The sequence below is a fragment of the Triticum aestivum genome, chromosome 3D, assembly GCF_018294505.1.
Source record: "Triticum aestivum cultivar Chinese Spring chromosome 3D, IWGSC CS RefSeq v2.1, whole genome shotgun sequence".
NCBI lineage: Eukaryota > Viridiplantae > Streptophyta > Magnoliopsida > Poales > Poaceae > Triticum > Triticum aestivum.
In genome coordinates this window covers 570445525-570454318 of record NC_057802.1, presented here as the reverse complement: position 1 = coordinate 570454318, position 8794 = coordinate 570445525, and the positions used below count along the sequence as shown (strand labels likewise).

The following is an 8794-nucleotide window of genomic DNA, read 5'->3' as shown; positions in this document are numbered from 1 at the left end:
CTGACCTACCACAACCGGGTGGATAGGTCCACTGCTCAAAGCCCGTCCGTGCAAAGTCAAAGGGCTAGATCCCGTGGTCGCTACAGGGTTAGGCGGGACGGGGGCCCTGGGGGGTAGCAATGCCACCCGAGCGTCGCACCGGGCCCTCATACATGCGGGGTGGTGTGGTGGCATGTCCGAAGAGGCGGCACGCGTCTCCGGGGTGTGCCCCCATCCAAGTGACGGCGGCACTGCCTTGCGTGCAGGGGGGCACACCGCGGAGCCCCAAGACGGGCGTCTACGCATGCCTGAACACTTTCACATATGCATCGGGACCCGTGCGATGTTTCGGTGACATAGCTACACCCCGAATCCCCCCACCAACTAGAATTCCCTCCGTGTCGACCGTTTCCCCCCTCCGTGACACGGCGATAGCGACGTTCGTAACGGGGGGCAATCGATATACAATCAGGGTATGTTTTTTTAGATAAGGCATAACTATCTTATGCAAAAACAAAAACTAAAATAAAGTAAAAATGAGAAAATAAAGTAAAAATAAAAAAATTGTATGCCGACGGCGAGGCCGTCGGCATACTTGTGCACACACGGAGGTGCAGTCCCACGGATCGTTGACGTGGCATGGCGCACGGATCGATGACGTGGCAGAGGGGCCTATGCCGACGGCTATACCGTAGGCATATATTTGCCATAGGTAGTATAAAGCGAAATTTAAAATAAAACTAACAAAATGTATGCCGACGGCCTAGCCGTCGGCATATCTGTGCACACACGGAGGTGCAGTCCCACGGATCGATGACGTGGCAGAGGGGTATGGGCCAGGTCTATGCCGACGTCGGCATAGGGCTGGCACGGGTATGCCGACGGCCGCCGTTACCACCCGTCGGCGTAGGCTCAACGTCGTCAAACGGTCAGCGCTGACGGCAAGGGCTATGCCGACGGCCGCTCCTATGCCGACGGGCCCGTAGGCGTACCTCGAGCGGTCCCGACGGCCTTGTATATGCCGACGGCCCCGTCGGCATATATGTATTTATGCCGACGGCTTTTCTACGCCAAGGCCTGCCCTTGGCCGTCGGCATAGCGGCATTTATGCCGACGGGTGCCATCGGCATAGATTTGGCCGTCGACAAACGAAGTTTTTCTGGTAGTGTGGTCCAGCCGGTGGAAGGGCTTGTGCGTGGTGTGTCTCATGTCAAACGGCTGGTCCTCCCACGTGCCCTTGAAGTACATGGCGTTGCCGAGCACGACCTGGGTCGTTCGGTGTATCGAGCCCTCTGGGAGGACCAAGTCGATAAGGTTCCTCCGGCGCGCCGTGGAAGTCGACGGTGCTAGCCTCTGCCTTGTACGTGCCCACCACAGCCTCACGGAAGGCCGGCTTCAGTGGCCGCGTCAGGTTGCTCCACACGCCGCACACGAACGCCATGCGGGGACCGCCCGAGGTGGACCTATCCTGGAGCGCGTCGGCTGCCAAGCGCGACACGAAGTTCTCGAGCTCGCTGCGCGTCCTCGCTCCTAGGATGCGGAGTATCTCCTCCAGTGTGGCGTCCCGGGCGCCGGCGGCCAGGAGCACGAGAGCGGCGTAGATGGACAGCGGCGAGAAGACTAGATTGCCGTCTGTGCTCCCCTCGGTGAGGGGCCTCGTGAGCCTGGCGGCGAGCATTGCCTGGCCACTGGAGCCAATCATGCCTATTGTGTCGAACTGCACCGGCGGGTTTCTGGTCACCGGCAACAACTCGAATCTTCTAGCAGGTAGCCGCTCCTCGTTAATAAGTGCACCCTCATGTTTCCGTTTCCCAGTCCGCACAGGGGCAGGGCCGCTGCCATTGCTAGGGTCGACGACATGCCCTGCAAACATGATCGCGCCGGACGCCTCCTCGACTATGAAATACACCCTCGGCTCCGGCATTGCCATGGGAGCAGCTCCAGGAGCCGCAATCATCATGGTGAGAGCTGCGGCTTCCGTCCCTTCCTCGTTGAGCTCGATGACAGCCTTATGGATGACGTCACGAACCACCAAAGGCAAGCCGGTGCCGTCGTCCTCCACCATGTCTGACAGGTCAGAACCCATGCCGAACGGCAGAACAAGCCCAAGCTGTTCGAGGATCTCGACCATTTTGCTCGTGAAATCAAGTTTGAACTTGGGAACCCCGAAGTCACCGACCTTGACGGGGATCGCTGGCAGGTGATCATGCACGAAGCCCGGACGGGAGGTTATCTGGTCGACGAGGCTCCGCAGGCCGTCGTACGCGTCAGGCAGGAAGATGCACATGGAGTACTGTGTGCCTGCCGTCCACGGCCGGTATGGTTGATATCCTCACTGATAAGGAAATAGGCAGTTTTTTGATTAAATTAATCCATATGAATGAATCATGAGCATGACATGGACAGCATTGATAACACATTGATTACGATCTAACAGAGCATGTATTACGCGCATAGTAGAAACATCTACGCATATTGCTAGTACTGCTACAACAGAAAGAAACACGAGAGGGATAAACGATGTATACCCTCCAATCGGCCACGCGGCGGCGGTGGCAGTGGCAGCAGCCGCGGCATCCTCAGCAGCCTTCTTGTCGGCCTCGGCCTTCTCAGCAGCGGCGCGGTCAACATGGTGATGAGGAAGGTGATGCGGACGTAGATGAACAGAAGCGAGCAATCGCGTAGTCGCTATCCAAAAACCTAACCGCCCCTCTCCCGTACAGGATCCGGAGAGGCGGGGTTTCGGGGGCCTGCTCTCCCGTCAACCGTGTACACGGTGAACGGGACGGAGTCGCCGGCGGCAGCAGCAGCAGAGGAACAACGTGGGCGTGGAGGCGGAGATGGAGATGCGTTCTGTTTTCGCGGCGGCTAGGGTTGGCAGCGCCCCACATATATATGTGCGGCCGCGCATGGAGAGACGTGGGCTGAACCCACGTCCAAGTCGGTAGCCCATGACCCGACGTCTCAGATCGTGGCCCTACCTGTCAAAGACTCTCCGTTCCTGACCGGCAAAAAGAAGCGCATAGGAGTGAGCTCGGCTCGGCTCAATCCCGCAACCCGCGGCGCGTCGTGGCGAGGCGAGTGGAGGAGGAGGAGTGCGCGAGGGCTTCTTTCCTTCTCAAGCTTCAATAGCATGACGGAGAGAATCCCTTATAAAGCACTCCAACTCTCCTTCCATTTCCGGGGTGGGACTAAACTTCCCACCACCTTGTCATGCCACCCTCCATGGGCCCTTAGAGATTAAATCTGAAATTGTCATATGGGCTCTAGGCCCATCTCATATTTCAACAATCCTCCACCAGATCTCAGGGGCCCACTTGTCCTTTGTTCCAAACGCTGTTTTGATATACCAGCATCTCAGTGGAGACCGATTAAGGTTGAGCTCCACCTAGACCAAGTAGTTACACTCCTTCACAACTGAACAATGGACTATGCCTTGACTTCTCAGTTTGGCGTCAAGAAGTTTCACCACAAGTCTCACTGATACGAGGCTGCCGAAGGCCGACCCCTCGGGAGGAGCATATTAGTCACACTCCTGGCCTGTTCATGAGCTTGCTAGAGATCACCCCAATCTCATAGATTGTGACCAGCAGTCGGACTCATATAGGTGTGTTCCTCCAAAGATCGCTCTATAGGATAGCATCTTGCTTATACATATAAGCCTTGGAACACATTAAGACAGTAGTCATCCTTCCATACAGTTTCCCAGAGTATTGCATCTCCAACGGAGTGGGTTAGCAAAGTTACTCTCCTCAGTTCACCGCTGGCTTGTTTTCCCAGGTCCTACTTCACAGGATCTCCGATCACATAGGTTGGGTTACTACCATGGCAACTCATGTGGGTCTCATACCCATCTCCCTTGATGCGCTATCTATCACAACACGTGATAGCCCTTTAGTGAAGGGATCTGCCAGATTCTTAGCTGTTTGGATATAATCCAACGCTATCACTCCAGAGTTTCTCAATTTTCTGACAGCTTTCAATCTCATTCTTATGTGTTTGTTGGACTTCATGTTGTCCTTTGAACTCTTCACCTTGACAATAACTGTTTGATTGTTGCAGTTCATAAGGCTGGCCGGAACCGGCTTCTCAACCACTGGCAAGTCCATCAACAGATCTCCAAACCATTCTGCTTCGCCACCCGATGTGTCTAATGCTGTTAATTCTGCTTCCATTGTCGATCTTGTTAAGATAGTTTGCTTGCAAGACTTCCAGGAAACAGCACCACCTCCAAGAGTAAACATATACCCAGTTGTGGCCTTCATCTCATCAGTATCAGAGATCCAATTCGCATCACTATACCCTTCAAGTAGCAACGAGTATCCGATATAGTGAAGTCCATAGTGTTGGGGAACGTAGTAATTTCAAAAAATTTCCTACGCACACGCAAGATCATGGTGATGCATAGCAACGAGAGGGGAGAGTGTTGTCCACGTACCCTCGTAGACCCACAGCGGAAGCGTTATCACAACACGGTTGATGTAGTCGTACGTCTTCACGATCCGACCGATCAAGTACCGAACGCACGGCACCTCCGAGTTCTACACACGTTCAGCTCGATGACGTCCTCGAACTCCGATCCAGCCGAGTGTTGACGGAGAGTTTCGTCAGCACGACGGCGTGGTGACGATGATGATGTTCTACCGACGCAGGGCTTCGCCTAAGCTCCGCAATGATATTATCGAGGTGTAATTTGGTGGAGGGGGGCACCGCACACGGCTAAAAGATCTCAAGGATCAATTGTTGTGTCTCTGGGGTGCCCCCTGCCCCCGTATATAAAGGAGCAAGGGAGGAGGAGGCCGGCCCTAGGAGGGGGCGCACCAAGTGTGGAGTCCTACTAGGACTCCCTAGTCCTAGTAGGATTCCACCTCCCATATGGAATAGGAAAAGAGGAAGGGAAAAAGAGAAGGAAGGAAGGGGGCGCCCCCCTTCCCTAGTCCAATTCGGACCAGACCAAGGGGAGGGGTGCGGCCACCCTTGAGGCCCTTTTTCTTCTTTCCCGTATGGCCCAATAAGGCCCAATACGTATTCCCGTAACTCTCCGGTACTCCGAAAAATACCCGAATCACTCGGAACCTTTCCGAAGTCCGAATATAGTCGTCCAATATATCGATCTTTACGTCTCGACCATTTCGAGACTCCTCGTCATGTCCCCGATCTCATCCGGGACTCCGAACTCCTTCGGTACATCAACATACATAAACTCATAATAAAACTGTATCGTAACTTTAAGCGTGCGGACCCTACGGGTTCGAGAACTATGTAGACATGACCGAGACACGTCTCCGGTCAATAACCAATAGCGGGACCTGGATGCCCATATTGGCTCCCACATATTCTACGAAGATCTTTATCGGTCAGACCGCATAACAACATACGTTGTTCCCTTTGTCATCAGTATGTTACTTGCCCGAGATTCGATCGTCGGTATCTCGATACCTAGTTCAATCTCGTTACCGGCAAGTCTCTTTACTCGTTCCGTAACACATCATCCCGCAACTAACTTATTAGTCACAATGCTTGCAAGGCTTATAATGAGGTGATCTCGTTAATCAAATGACAACTTATGTCTATGGCTAGGAAACATAACCATCTTTCATTAACGAGCTAGTCAAGTAGAGGCATACTAGTGACACTCTGTTTGTCTATGTATTCACACACGTATTATGTTTCCGGTTAATACAATTCCAGCATGAATAATAAACATTTATCATGATATAAGGAAATAAATAATAACTTTATTATTGCCTCTAGGTCATATTTCCTTCAGTCTCCCACTTGCACTAGAGTCAATAATCTAGTTCACATCGCCATGTGATTTAACATGAATAGTTCACATCACCATGTGATTAACACCCATGGTTCACATCGTCATGTGACCATCACCCAAAGGGTTTACTAGAGTCAGTAATCTAGTTCACATCGCTATGTGATTAACACCCAAAGAGTACTAAGGTGTGATCATGTTTTGCTTGTGAGATAATTTTAGTCAACGGGTCTGTCACATTCAGATCCGTAAGTATTTTGCAAATTTCTATGTCTACAATGCTCTGCATGGAGCTACTCTAGCTAATTGCTCCCACTTTCAATATGTATCTAGACCGAGACTTAGAGTCATCTAGATTAGTGTCAAAACTTGCATCGATGTAACCTTTTACGACGAGCCTTTTGTCATTTCCATAATCGAGAAACATATCCTTATTCCAGTAAGGATAATTTTGACCGCTGTCCAGTGATCTACTCCTAGATCACTATTGTACTCCCTTGCCAAAATCAGTGTAGGGTATACAATAGATCTGGTACACAGCATGGCATACTTTATAGAACCTATGGCCAAGGCATAGGGAATGACTTTCATTCTCTTTCTATCTTTTGTCGTGGTCGGGCTTTGAGTCTTTACTCAATTTCACACCTTGTAACACAGGCAAGAACTCTTTTCTTTGACTGTTCTATTTTGAACTACTTCAAAATCTTGTTAAGGTATGTACTCATTGAAAAACTTATCAAGCGTCTTCATATATCTCTATAGATCTTGATGCTCAATATGTAAGCAGCTTCATCGAGGTCTATCTTTGAAAAACTCCTTTCAAACACTCCTTTATGCTTTGTAGAATAATTCTACATTATTTCCGATCAACAATATGTCATTCACATATACTTATCAGAAATGCTGTAGTGCTCCCACTCACTTTCTTGTAAATACAGGCTTCACCGCAAGTCTGTATACAACTATATGCTTTGATCAACTTATCAAAGCGTATATTCCAACTCCGAGATGCTTGCACCAGTCCATTGATGGATCGCTGGAGCTTGCATATTTTGTTAGCACCTTTAGGATTGACAAAACCTTCTGGTTGTATCATATACAACTCTTCTTTAATAAATCCATCAAGGAATGCAGTTTTGTTTATCCCTTTGCCAGATTTCATAAAATGCGGCAATTGCTAACATGATTCGGACAGACTTAAGCATAGATACGAGTGAGAAACTCTCATCGTAGTCAACATCTTGAACTTGTCGAAAACCTTTTTGCGACAATTCTAGCTTTGTAGATAGTGATACTACTATCAGCGTCCGTCTTCGTCTTGACAATCCATTTATTTTCAATTGCTTGCCGATCATCAGGCAAGTCAACCAAAGTCCACACTTTGTTCTCATACATGGATCTCATCTCAGATTTCATGGCCTCAAGCCATTTTGCGGAATCTGGGCTCACCATCGCTTCTTCATAGTTCGTAGGTTCGTCATGGTCTAGTAACATAACCTCCAGAACAGGATTACCGTACCACTCTGGTGCGGATCTTACTCTGGTTTACCTACGAGGTTTGGTAGTAACTTGATCTGAAGTTACATGATCATCATCATTAACTTCCTCACTAATTGGTGTAGAAGTCACAGGAAGAGATTTCTGTGATCCAATAAGGGAGCAGGTACAGTTACCTCATCAAGTTCTACTTTCCTCCCACTCACATCTTTCGAGAGAAACTCCTTCTCTAGAAAGGATCCATACTTAGCAACGAATGTCTTGCCTTCGGATCTGTGATAGAAGGTGTACCCAACTGTCTCCTTTGGGTATCCTATGAAGACACATTTCTCCGATTTGGGTTTGAGCTTATTAGGATGAAATTTTTTCACGTAAGCATCGCAACCCCAAAATTTTAAGAAACGACAACTTTGGTTTCTTGCCAAACCACAGTTCATAAGGCGTCGTCTCAACGGATTTTGATGGTGCCCTATTTAACGTGAATGTAGCTGTCTCTAATGCATAACCCAAAACGATAGTGGTAAATTGGTAAGAGACATCATAGATTGCACTATATCCAAGAAAGTACGTTTATGACGTTCGGACACACCATTATGCTGTGGTGTTCCAGGTGGCGTGAGTAGTGAAACAATTTCACATTGTTTTAACTGAAGGCCAAACTCGTAACTCAAATACTCTTCTCCACGATCAGATCGTAGAAACTTTATTTTCTTGTTACGATGATTTTCCGCTTCACTCTGAAATTATATGAACTTTTCAAATGTTTCAGACTTCTGTTTCATTAAGTAGATATACCCATATCTGCTCAAATCATCTGTGAAGGTCAGAAAATAATGATACCTGTTATGATCCTCAATATTCATCGGGCCACATACATCTGTATGTATGATTTCCAACAAATCTGTTGCTCTCTCCACAGTTCCGGAGAACGGCGTTTTAGTCATCTTGCCCATGAGGCTCGGTTCACAAGCATCAAGTGATTCATAATCAAGTGATTCCAAAATCCCATCAGTATGGAGTTTCTTCATGCGCTTTACACCAATATGACCTAAACGGCAGTACCACAAATAAGTTGCACTATCATTATTAACTTTGCATCTTTTGGCTTCAATATTATGAATATGTGTATCACTACGATCGAGATCCAACAAACCATTTTCATTGGTGTGTATGATCATAAAGGTTTTATTCATGTAAACAGAACAACAATTGTTCTCTAACTTAAATGAATAACCGTATTGCAATAAACATGATCAGATCATATTCATGCTCAACGCAAACACCAAATAACACTTATTTAGTTTCAACACTAATCCCGAAAGTACAGGGAGTGTGCGATGATGATCATATAAATCTTGGAACTACTTCCAACACACATCGTCACCTCGCCTTTTACTAGTCTCTGTTTATTCTGCAACTCCCGTTTTCGAGTTACTACTCTTTAGCAACTGAACCAGTATCAATTACCGAGGGGTTGCTATAAACACTAGTAAAGTACACATCAATAATCTGTATATCAAATATACCTTTGTTCACTTTTACTAGTCTCTG

The 8794-nt window shown here is 48.2% G+C and overlaps 1 pseudogene; it reads right to left on the bottom strand.

The window, feature by feature from the left end:
- Positions 1 to 8794, bottom strand: part of LOC123076544 (putative serpin-Z8) — a 62494-nt pseudogene that overhangs the window by 10759 nt on the left and 42941 nt on the right.